Genomic DNA, 13,539 nt, shown 5'->3' on the forward strand with positions numbered 1-13,539 from the left:
GATAGATAGATAGATAGATAGATAGATAGATAGATAGATAGATAGATGATAGATAGATTGATTGATGGATGTATGAATAGATAGATCTATAGATAGATAGATAGATAGATAGATAGATGGATAGAGAAACAGATAAAATAGATGAATGGATATAGAAAAAAGAAATAGATGAATGATAAATTAAGAAATGAGATTTTCCATAAATGGATGTATAGATATGTGTTCATTAGTTTCCATGTTTTGCTTTTTTTTTTTCATTTCATGGTGATGAGTTCAATTCACAACAGATAGTAATTGGTTTCCAATGAGAAATCTAGAGACACATGGAATTTAGCCATGCTCATTTATTAACACAAGATTGAGTACAGCTGGGACTCCCTCTGCTACAGTTCTCAGGATGGTTACATCTCCACAGTAGCACCACTTAACTAGTATAAATTATAAATACATGACCAAATCAGTCCTCTATCATGAGACACTGTGATGATCAAAGTCACTGAATTTTTTTTATCTACAAAGTTCAATCTAAACATAGATGCCTAGAAATGGTAACTCAGCAATGACCTCTTCCCCATCTGGCCCCAAGATCTAACTTCTTAAGGCATAAAAACCACTTCAAGTGACTCATCACCCATGCCCCTTCTCACTTCCCTCATCCAGAATATGGAAATGATCATTCTAATCCAGTCAAGCAGTCGGTCAACACACAGTCATTAAAGGCCTGCTATGTTCCAGATACTTTGCTAAGTAGTGGGAATATAATGAAAGACAAGGAACAGTCCCTGGTATACCTTGGGAAAATCAATGAGCAAAGTAAGCATGTACTAAGTATTTCTTATATGCTAGTACTGAAGATTCAAAGACAAAGAAAGGAATAGTACCTGGCCTCAAAGAGCCTAAATTCTCTCAGGGAAAATGACATATGCACAAATATGTATATACAAATATAATACAAATACATATATACAAAATACATACAAAATCCATGCAAGGTAAATTTTGGTGTATGTTGAGGAGGTTGCTAACACCTAGGGGGATCAGGAAAGGCTTCATGTAGAAGATGCTGCTGGAGCAGAATTATTCTAATACCCAAGCAGAGAAAGGGTTAGTGAGTTTGTTTGCTTGGGGTTTTTTTGTTGTTGTTTTTAACAAATTTCCAGGTACTCATCACCAGCAACATACAGATGAAAAATTATTCTTATATTTGAATTGAACTCCAAGAATCTATTCTACTGTGAAAACCTCACCCCCCCCCCAATTATTGATCATAGCCTGAATTCCTAGAAGAGAAATCTATGCATACATTTCTTTAAAAGGAAATAAAGCTTGGTGGGAGGGGGAAAGAGAGAGAAAGAATATTTCTCACCCTTCCCACTTCTAAAAATATAGTCAGCATTAGATATGGTTAAAAAAAAAACCTACAACAGCTGCTGCTTATGTACACAAGCCTAGTTTAATGCTGAACCTCTCTGTCTAGGTCCTTTTGGAAAATTTCACTATTCAGTAATAGCTCTGAGGTTTCTGGGTACTGTCATGCAAATAACCATAGCAGGCTTTCTACTGTGATTCAGAGTTTCTGTGACTGGTTTGACCATAGGCAGATTATTTTAGTGAAACAAGCCTATTTGAGCCATTATGAAAATCACTGTCCTCACTTAGTGAGTGGCTCATTCACGGTTATTTACATTTCAGCCAATGACCAACAATAAATTAACATCAATGATCCCCTTAGAATCTAGTTCTAACAGTTTATTTCAAAGAACAACGGTTATGCAGGCTCATAGATTGATATGAACCTTTAAAGCTGGCAGCACCATAGAAAGGTAAAGGAAAGGGGTGCATTGACAGGAACAAAGATAGAATTTGGTCATGAGACATTACCCTCATGATGTTATTGGTCTTCTGCAAGAACAAAGGCTAAACAATAACAACCAATGATCTATTTAGCACTCATTTATTATGTGTCTACCACTTACAAAGAACTGTCTTAGGACCATGGCTTATAAAATCATAGATTTAGAGTTGGAAGAGACAGTGGAGGTCATTGGATCCCCTCATTTTATAGATGAAGAAAGTCCCGGTGGAGAGAGGAAATACTTTACTCAATGTTACATAGATGGTAAGTGGAAAGAACAATGAAGCGTGGTCCTTGTCTTAGGATGTTCAGAGAAAAGTGTCCCACTGAATATTTGAAATGACTAAAAGCAATTCTACTTTGCAGATTTGGAAACTGAGACTCAAAGTTATACAGTGAATCAGTATTAGATACTATGAAGCAGTCAGTGAAACATGTCTGACACCAGAGACATAACAAGCAATCTTTGTCCCCATATTCAGCTGGGTTTGGTGGAGGAAGGGCTTGGGGGAGAGACCTCAGACCTGGGGACACAAGGTCTTACAGTGGGAGAGGCCCCAAACACCAGCCAGTGGGCAGCATAGTAGGCCCTGAGCTGCTCTGACCACACAGGGGTGACCACTGCCTGGGACAAGATTAGGAAAAAGGCATCTAGCCTATCTGGAGAGGAATCATGCTTCTAATTATTCTTGCAAAATCAGTGTTCAACTTAGTTGCTTCTACCCATTGAAGAAGTGGGAAAAAAAGAGAGAAACAGAAAATACTAACAGCCTGTGTTTTTACTACTCCCCTTCACAATCTAAGAAAACCAACCACTTAGCTGCCACATAATTACCACATTCACCAAAAATAAGATCTTAGGATAATAGGCTCAGAGGGGGTCCCCATCTTGTCTTCTCCCACCTCCTCGAATTTGAACATGGTGTCCTTATGGCTAATGTCAACACCCATGAGGACACCACTTGTTGAACTTTTCTCCCTTGAAGGTTTCAGCTGCTATCTCTTCCATGGAGCCTTCAAAACTCCCACAGTGATACCTTGCCTCCTCAGTCTTTCACAGGAACATCACAGAATTAGAGATAAAAGGTAACTTTGAGATCATCCACCCCATAGTTTCCTAACTTGGCTCTTATGGACTTTCTTCTTTTATTTTGATAACTATATTTCAATATAATTGGTTTCTTTTGCAATCATGTTCTTTTATTTTATCATCTAAAGATATAATTTTGAGAAAAGGTTCATAGGCATCCCCAGACTACCCAAGGGGACCATGACACACAACAATTTAAGAACTCCTGGTTGTAATCAGTCTTCCCCACTTTATGGATGTGGGAGCTTTAAGGCCAGAGAGCTTGCAATTTGCCCGCAGTCACACAAATGGTAGGTATCAGAGTCAGTATTTGATTGTAATCAAGTCCACTTGGTGCCAAATTCAACTCAATTCTCCTTTTTTCTGAATCTCTCTGTCTGTCTCTCTATCTCTCTTCTCCTCCCTTCTGTCTTCTCTCCCCCTCCTCTCTGTTGCCATCTCTCTGTGTCCGTCTCTGTCTCTCCTCTTCCTATACACATAACTAGTTTATCATTGTTTTTGTATACATCTCATTCTCTTGATATACTCTTCTTAAAGGAAGGCATTATTGCTTTTTTTTTTTCATTTTTGTATCTCCAGCTACCAATATACTTTCTTACACTCAGGTAAGTGCTTAGTGAGCATGAATTGAATTGTTCTGAATTGAACTGAGAAGGATACCCATTGAATCAATGAGGCAATGATGAGACTGTGGAGAAGTGTGGAGAAGATGTGGCCAGGGAGTAGGGAATGAAATGAGGCAAGGTTAGATGGACCAAGTGAGGCAGTCACTAGTCAGGACAGGGGCACCCCAGGGAAAGAAGTTCTGGAGAGGAATGGGTTAAAACCTCCAGAGCCTGGTCTCTGGCCATCAAGAAGATGGTCACTGAGCAGGGAGTGAAGAAATAAGAAAAAGGGAGGCACCAAAGTGATGTGGGGAGGGAGAAGGCAGCAGGTTTTTGCTTATTGCTTTTTTGTTTAATTTGGACTGCTGAAAATCCAGCTGTGAAACTGGGGGAGAGATGACCCCTCTGAAAGTAAAGTTCTGCCTCTGACCTGGGCTCTGCAGCTTCCTGATTACCAAATAAGACCCCTTTGAAACTCGAGCCTGCACTTGACAAGGGTGAAGGGGCCACCTTCTACATGAAGACTTTCTTTGTTCCCGTTATCCTGGTGCTCCCTTTTGCCTCTCCCTTCACACCAATTGTATAGTATTAATTCGGTAAAATATTTTGTATGTATGGACATTGTATAAGTTCCCTGATGACAGGGCATGTTTTGTTTTTGCTTGGCATTCCCAGTGCCTAAAACAGGGCCTGGCACATAATTGGGGCTCTATCGGTGCTTACTGAGTAATGAATTTTTGTAACTCCATCACCTGATGGGAGAGGCAGCATGATGCAGCTGAGTAACCCTCAAAGTGTGGTCCAGGTTCCAAAAAGACCTCTTCAAGGGTCCATGAGTTCAAAACAATTTTTAGTACATAATGATGCTTTAATTTCTAATACTGTAAATATGAATAGTTATAACTCAAAGAAATAAAAAACCTTTTGGCGTGTCCTCAGTCATTTTTAATGGTGGAAGGGGTTCTGAGACCAAAAAGTTTGAGAACCACTGGTGTAATGGATGGAGAGTTTGGCTCTCCAAGTCAAGAAGACTTAGGTTAAAATCCTGCCTCTGATGTGTGCTGATGGTGTAACCCTGGTCAATTCTCCCAGAGCTCTTAGCAACTAAGAATACAAATTACACATAAAGGGAGGAAACAGGGATTTACAAATGCCTAGTATATATGCCTGGCATTTTGATAAACAGTCTACATTTGGTTCAAATAACAATCCCGGGAGATAGGTTATTATTCCATTTTATAGATAAGAAAGTTGAAGCAGGCAAAGGTTGACTAGTCCCACTAATAAGTGCCTGAAACTGGATTTGAACTCAAGTACTCCTGGCTCCAGGCTCATCAATATCCACTGCTCCATCTAGGTGCCAGGCTTCATTGACAGAGGGAATTTCCTCACCCAAGAGCTTCCTCTACTAATAAAATAATGGTTCTATCATCCAGTATTCTTTGTCCCTAGCTTCCCCCAACACTGGTAACACTACATTGTATAAAATAGAACCAGTAAAGAATTTCTGGATAATCATCTAGGAAAGCACACCAAAGGCAAGATTGGTGAACTTAAGAAGTTATTGGCAGACTTAACAGCACTAGGATTTACATAAAGTCTGTGCTTGTATCTGTCAGGTCAGTGGGTTAAAGTTTGGGAAATCCATTGGAGTCTCAAGAACAGGCAATGACTTCTGCAGATGGTAACCAGAAAGGAAGGAGCATAGAGCCAGGCATCACTTGATCCATGTTATGTCTGGAATCCTCCCACATGATTAAATATTATATCTCTCCCCCACCAATGAGCGATGGGAAGGAAGATAGAGGCCATGGTTGAGGTCAACTTCTCCATGATAATGAAATCAGAAAGAAAGAGGGAGGACTCTGAGGGCAGGAAACATGAGGAGTAACAATTAAAAACTGGGTAAGATCATAGATTTAGTGCTGGAAGGGACCCTAGAAGCCATGTAATCCAACCTCCCTCTCCACTCCCATTCTACTTAATCATTTTCAATTAATATTTTCTATTAGCAAAAATTTACCTTCTCTCCCTCCCACTTCCACTAATCCCCAACATTGAAAAAGAAAGAAAAACATAACCCTTGTAACGAATATACATAGTCAAGCAAAAAAAAAAGTTGCATTTGCCATGTTTAAAAAAAAATGGCTCAATCTGCCCTGAATCCATTGTTTCTCTGTCAAAAGGTGAGTAATTATATTTTATTACAAGTATTCTAGAATTATGCTGGTAATTTGGTTACTCAGAGTTCTTAAGTCTTTAAAAGTTGTTTTTCTTTATACTATTGTTATTATACAATAGTTCTCCTGGTTCTGCTCAGATTACTCTGCATCAGTTCTTATAAGTTTTTTGAGGTTTCTCTGAAACCGTTCCTTTCATCATTTCTTATGATACAATGGTATTCAGTTAATTCACATACCATAATTTGTTCAGCCATTCCTCAGCTGATGGACATCTCTAAGCTTCCAGTTCTTTCTTACCACAAAAAGAGCAGCTAAAAATATTTTTGTACATATGGGTCCTTTTCTTCTTTCTTTGATTTTTTGGGGCATAGACCTCATAATAGTTTGGTTTGGTCAAAAAGCATGCATGCCCCCACTCATTTTACAGATGAAGACACTGAGTGACTTTCTCATTGTCAGACTGCTAGTAAATGTCCAAGGTGAGATTTGAAACTAGAACTTCCTGACCTACCAATTACACTAATCCTTCTTTCTGAAAGTAAGGAAAGAAGAAAAGGAAGAATGAAGCTCTTGGGTGGGAGAGGGGGACTGAGGAGGGGAAAGTGATGTATGGGAAAGGGAGAAGATCTCAAGGATAAATAAATATGAATTAAATATCACAGGGCAGCAGTCATCTATGTGCATCTGACCTCACTGTACCCTTGACTTCTCTTGACCCAGTTGGCCCTATCCAAATCAACCAGTCATGTGTCCCATTCCCTGAAGATCTTGCTAACAATAATAATAGCCAGAATATACAAAAGCCTCCTTGGTTTGCAGTATGTTTTAAACACACTCTCCCATATAATCTTCATGATTACCCTATGAGGTAATTGGTTAGGTTAATTACTATTCCCATTGCACTGATAAAGAAAATGGGGCTCACAGGAGTGAATCAAATGACAGATAGTTACAGAGTCAGAAAAAAAGGCAGAGCTGAGAGCCAAATTCAGGTCTTCTGATGTAAAGCCAGTGCTCCTCCCACTGGATCAGGCTGCCTTCAAGGAATTAAGTAGCTTTGAAATTTTACACACATAAACAAACATATACACATGCATACACACGTGTGTGTTTATGAAACATGCATGTGCACACATGTGTGTATATAAACCTATGCCTGTGCGTAGACATGTATACATACATGCATACATGCGTGATATATGCATATATATTCTATTCTAGCTAACTAGGTCACAGAATAATAGATCTAGAGGTGAAAGGGTCCTCAGAGGCCATCTAGTCCAACCTTCTTGATTTACAGATTTGGAAACTGAGGCACACGAGGAATAAAAGACAGGATTTGAAACCAAGTTCTCTCACTCCTAGACTAGTGCTCTTTTCACTACCCCAAGCTGCCTCTGAAGTACTCCAAAGTGACTGAATAGCTTTTTTAAAAAACAAGCATATGTATATACATACGTACATATATGTGTATATAAGTTTATAGGAACCTAGGGCTTCCTGGCTATGGACCCAGTGACCTACTTACCACACTACTTTCTGAAAGTAAAGGGAAAGAAAAAAATAGAGAGAGAGATGTACACACATAAATATACAGATATATGTACATATACACATATATACATACATACATATACACACATAAATATATATAGTCTCCCACATCTGCAACTCACTCCCTTCTTCACTTTCGGTTCTCTGGCTTTCTTCAAACTCAGCTAAAGTACCAATTCCTACTCCACTGGTTCCCTGATCATCTGCTGCAGCTGCTGGTGTCCTCTACCTCATGAAATGCCCTTGCCTCTAATTTATGGATACCTAAGTATGTTGTCTCTCCTAATGAAATGTAAGTTCATTAAGGAATTTTGAGGACTGTTTCTTTTATGTTTTTATATACCCAGAGTCTAGTAATGGCCGGTACATAGTTGGTGCTTAATAAATTCTTATTAATCGACCAATTAAGAGTGGGAAGAGAGATGCTGTAGATGGAGAAATGACAGGACTGAGGACCTGATTAGATATGAATGACCCAAAGGTTTAGAATACAAGCAGATGAAAGAATGGAGGGAGGAAGAAGAAAGTCACAAAGAAGGAAGACTTTCAGGGAAAAGATATAATGAACTTCAAAGAGATAGAAACAAGCAAGATAGTTGGGGAGCAACTGTGTTAAATTTATTATGTAATTTTAAAATAAAGTTTCATGTAATAGAAATTTGGAATTACATATACAATCCTCTCTGGTTTTTTATAAGTGGAAATGATTATATTTGTTTATGTTTGTCAAGTTCAGAGTAATTTTTAAAAATGCTTTTTTGAAAAGTCATGGAAGTTTATTTTGGATGGGTTTAATTCAATGAATATTTAATAAAACCTTACTATGATTCCATTCCTTACTATGATTACATACTTTCAAGATTCCAAGAAAGCAATGAAAAAATCATAGTCAGGCTCTGCCTTTAAGGAGCTTACATTTTGATTCAGGCATGTAACATATAATAATAACAATAATAATGATAGTAATAACAGCTATATCGAGCTTAAAAGTTTTCAAAACTCTACTTGGATTTTCACTGAAATCCTATGAGTCAGGTCTTATTATTATCACCATTCTACAGATGGGGAAACTGAGACTCAAAGACATTAAATGACTGGCCACACAGCTAGAATCTCTGGCAGGATTTCAACTCAGATCTTCCTAACTACAAGATCAGTGCTCTACCCATTGAGCCACCTAGTAAGAAACAACTGAAAACTTTGATAGTTTGAGTTATTGGTAGAAACTTACTGGGACAGTTCCTCAGCCTCCTTCATCTTTAACATGATGGGGTTGATGATAGGATCATATATTCTTTCCAGTTCTCCATCTATGATTCTCTGAATTGGAAGATATAGAGATTGGAGTTCAGAAAAGAGGTCAGGGCTGGAGATAATAGACTTAATAAGTGGTTTGGTTAATCAATGAAAATCAAAAAACTTAACTAAAACCCCATAATTTCCTAATAGTCTGTCCCCGCTTAGATTTTAAATTCACGCCATGTTTCCTATGATCAGCTGTTCTGTGTAAAGATTCTAAAATTCTGAACTGACCAAATTAAATGACTCCACTTCCTCCAGGGAGATTCAATAACAATTCTGACAGATTGCTAGTCTCACAGACACAACCCTGTGCCACATGACTGTAGCTTCCCCCTTTTGCTTTCTTTCTTTAGGTTGTTTTGCCTTTATCCAGAAAGCAGTCCTTGTATTTTTCAAGGTTCAACAAGGTCACTTCCCACTCATGGAAAAACAGAGAAAGTTTCCCAACACTGTTTGGGTAGTCCAACTGCTAGTTATAAGTCATTTCCCAGGGGCTAGACATGGCATGCACTGTAAGAGCCAGATGTAAGCAAGGATTTCCTGCCTTATAAATAGACATTATCAATTGAAAGGATGGTTGTTGGACCTGAAAGTTTGACAGGTAATTATCAAAAGAACTTTAGTAAAGCAAATTTCTATGAACAATGGATGCAATGTGCTATTATAATTGGTGTTCTCTAATACTCTTTATTTATGGTGCATCTATCAAGATGAAACTATTATTTGTTCTCCATTAAGAGGTCATTGGAAAAAATCAGAAATTTTGCTTATAGAGACAAAAATGGTCATTGCCAATAAGAGGAAAAAGTAAGATGTATGTCTGGGAACTACACTCATACAAAACAAGTGCCACAAAAGATTCTTTTGAATTAATGATAACAATGATGCTATTGCCGAATCACATTTGTATGGTATTTTAAAGTTTACCAAATACATTAACGTTTACAAGGTTTACAAAATGTTTTCCTCATAGCAATCCTGTGAAGCAACTTTCCCCGTAGACATAATCACTCCCACTTTAGAAACAGAGAAAGTAAGTGTCACTGAGATTAGAACTATACTTGGATCAGGGCAAACAAAACTTTGTGCCAGGGTTCCCAAATTTAGAGGCTGCACAAAGCAATAGTGTTCCTTCAGCAGACACAAAGAGATGAGCTAGGCAGCTAGTTAAGAAGAATTATTCATTGAAATTCCATATTCTTCCATAGTTTTTAAAAAAAAATTCCCCCCAACCCCTTTTCCTCCTTTAGTACTATCCATGACAAGAGGGCTTTCTAGCTATTTAAATAGTGTTTTAGAATATCTTTAGGATCTTGCCACTGAGATGCAGTATGTGGTAGGACAGCAGGTTCCTGACACAGCTTCTCTTACCCTGATACTGGCATGAATTCTTTCCCAAAAGTCACATCCTAAGTGAACTTTTCCATGATTTGGTGCCACTCTGCTCCCTTCCCCAGTATCTACATCCTTGATGGGCAACACTTTCCTTAGATAAGAGGCAGAGGAGAGGGTATAGGCCATTCCATAGGGGAAAGCTAGTGCAAAGACAGAAAAGGGAAATGAAATGTCTTTGAGGAATAGTAAATAGACTTCTCAGTCTCCCACTGGGACTGTCTGGAACAGTGCTCCAGGGTCTAACTCCCACCCCCACCCAAGGATATTATGTCCTGAGGTCCAATGTCTCCTTTTGCTCTAAATCAACTAAATTTATGCTAATTTTTTTATTTGATGGCATTTTTCACCTGTCTTGCCCCAGGCATCACAACTACTAGTTATGGCTCTATAAAGAGATTTCATAACTTTTCCACAGTCACAAAGCTAGTATGTGTTAAAATGAGTATTTGAACCCAAATCTCACATATCACTATGCCACCCTCTGTTGGGGAACAAATGTGCATTTCTAAAATAAAGTAAAATATTTTCATGACACTTCATAAATTTGTTATGGGAAAAGGGCTTTTCTTTGTAGTTTAGCAGTACAATAAGAATGAGTCATGATTGTTACTCCTGTTATGCATGCCGAAGTTTGTCCTTGAGAGCGAGCACATTGTTGGTGTTTATTCATTTCAGTCTTGTACAACCCTTCATGACCCCATTTGGGATTTTCCTGACAAAGATACTGCAAAAGTTTAGCATTTCCTTCTCCAGATCATTTTTTTTACAGATGAGGAAAGTGAGGCAAACAGGGTAAATGACTTGTCCAAGGTCACACAGTAAGTGTGTCTAAGACCAGATTTGAACTCAGGGACATGAGTCTTCTTGACTCCAGACCAGGCATTCTACAAACTGCATCACTTAGCTGCCCGTGAGCACATTATCATTTGTGGGGGGAGGGAGGAAGAGGAGACTGGTTCTGAAGTCAAAATACCTGGGTCCAAATCCTGCCTTTGTAATTATTTACTACCTTTGTGACTCTGAGCACTTCAGTCATTAACCCTACTGGATCTGGGTTTCTTTGTCAGACAAACAAAGGGGTTAAATTATATATGGCCTCTCAGGTCCATTCCAGATCTAGATATATGATCCTTTGATTAAATCATTGCTTTTATATATGGCCCAGAGACTATGGCAAAATCCCTCAGCCAATCGGAACAGATTCCTTTCACCTCATCCAATAGCTATCAGAGACTTTTCTTACTTATTCTAAAGCCTATGATTGAGATTGAGTGATTAATCATCTTATCACTTCTTTTAAGTGGGTTGGGAGGACCTAATCGACTTATTCCACCACCTCATCCTTACAAGGAAAATGAGGAACAGGAGGAGGCTGATTGGCACTAGTCTATCTTTTGAATATCTTTAGGATCTTGCCACTGAGGTGTGGCGTGTGGTAGGACAGCAGGTTCCTGACATAGCTTCTCTTACCCTGATACTGGTGTGAATTCTTCCCCAAAAGTCACAAAGTACTTCGCCTGCATTATTTTCATTTCAACCTCATACCAAGCGTTGCAGGATGAATAGTATTATTCCCCATTTTATAGAGAGGAAAGCTGAGGCCCTAAAAGTGAACTTCTTTTCCCAGGAGTGCAGACTTAGTAAGAATCAGAGACTGGAGTCAAACCTAAGTCTTTCCATCTCCAAATCCATCACTATATCCACCATTCTCTAGAACTGCCACCACCCTGGTGCCAGCACTCATCATTTCACCCCTGTACTATTGAAATAGCTATTGTCTGGTTTCCTGCCTCAAGTCTCTCCCCACTCCTAAAACCTCAAGTCTGACCATAGCAGCTGCACCACCACCTCCATTCACTAAACTCTGCTGGCTTCCTATCACCTCTAGGACCAAATATTTAGAATAGCATTAGGACCTTGCCACTGAGGGGTGATGTATGGTAGGACAGCAAATTCCTGACACAGCTTCTCTTTTCCTGATACTACTCTTTCTCTACACATAACTCCCACACAACTTCCTCATTCAAAGTTCTTCATAATATATCCTCCCCCATCTTTCCAGTTTTCTTACACCTTATACCCCACCACATACTCTGTGACCCAGTGACACCAATCAGCCTTGCTGCTCCTCAAACGAAACACCTCATATGCTGACTCCATGTATATTCACTGACTCTCCTTCCCCCTCTCCACCTCTTGACTGCTAAAATCTCACCTTCTATAGCAAGTCTTTCCCCATCCCCTTCCATTCTCATTTCTTCCCTTTGGTAATTATCTCCAATTTATTCCATCTATAGTGTATTCGTACATGGTTGTTTGCATATCTTCACCCCCATTAGATTTGTGGGCCCCCTGAGGGCAGGGACTGTCTTCAGCCTTTCTTTGTATCCCTAGCACTTAGCACAGTGCCTGGCATAAAGTAGGTGCAGCAGGTTCTAAGTAAATGTTTATTGCTTGACTGCGCTATTCTGTGAAAGCTAATTCTGCTGCTGATAAGGCTGTACATTGAAAAGAAGATTACAGAGAGCAGAATGGATTAGAAATCATAATCCTACAATATGCTGCTTACAAGAAACACATCTGAAACAGAGGGATACACACAGAGTAAAGGTAAAAGGCTGGAGTAAAATATACCATGCCTCAGCTAAAGTGAAAAAAGCAGGGTCAGCAATCCTTATCTCAGATAAAGCAAAAGCAAAAATTGACCTAATTAAAAGAGATAAGGAAGGAAACTATATCCTGTTAAAAGGCGCCATCAAGAATGAAGAAATATCACTACTTAACATATATGTACCAAGTGGTACAGCATCCAAATTCGTAGAGAAGGTAAAGGAATTAGAGGAAGAAATAGATAGCAAAAGTATACTAGTGGGAGACCTTAATCTCCCCCCTCTGAACTTGATAAATACAAGCTCAAAATAAACAAGAAAGAAGTTAAAGAGGTGAACAGAATTTTAGACAAGATAGGTATGATAGATCTCTGGAAAAAACTGAATGGGGATAAAAAGGTATATACTTTATTCTCAGCGGCTCATGGAACATACTCAAAAATTGACCACGTTCTAGGGCTTAAAAATGTCACAATTCTATGTAGTAAGGCAGAAATATTAAATGCATCCTTCTCAGATCATGATGCAATAAAAATTATATGCAATAAAGGGCCATGGAAAGACAGACTAAAATCTAATTGGAAATTAAACGATTTAATCCAAAAGAATGAGTGCATCAAACAAGAAATTATAGAAACAATCAGCAATTTCATTCAAGAGAATGATAATAATGAGACAACATACCAAAATTTGTGGGATATATTAAAGGCAGTTCTTAGGGGAAATTTTATATCCCTAAGTGCATACATGATTAAAGTAGAGAAAAGGGAGGTCAATGAATTGGGTGTGCAATTGAAAAACCTAGAAAAAGAACAAATTCAAAATCCCCAATTAAATACTAAATTAGAAATATTGAAAACCAAAGGAGAGATTAATAAAATTTAAATTAAGAAAACTATTGAATTAATAAATAAAGCTAAGAGCTGGTTATATGAAAAAAAAAAAA

At 38.4% G+C, this 13,539-nt stretch overlaps 1 long non-coding RNA gene across 1 annotated transcript in view; it reads right to left on the minus strand.

Moving 5' to 3' along the window:
- Window positions 1-8,438: 8,438 nt before the first annotated feature.
- LOC138166680 (uncharacterized) overlaps window positions 8,439-13,539 on the minus strand; it is an 8,764-nt gene continuing 3,663 nt past the window's right edge. Inside the window, exon 3 of the long non-coding RNA XR_011169691.1 lies at window positions 8,439-8,607. This is a non-coding gene — a long non-coding RNA (uncharacterized lncRNA). The remainder of the gene's footprint in view (window positions 8,608-13,539) is intronic.

Source organism: Petaurus breviceps, unplaced genomic scaffold (assembly GCF_028583685.1).
Source record: "Petaurus breviceps papuanus isolate PSGF00001 unplaced genomic scaffold, PetGlider_PUasm1.0 225, whole genome shotgun sequence".
Taxonomy (NCBI): Eukaryota; Metazoa; Chordata; class Mammalia; order Diprotodontia; family Petauridae; genus Petaurus; species Petaurus breviceps.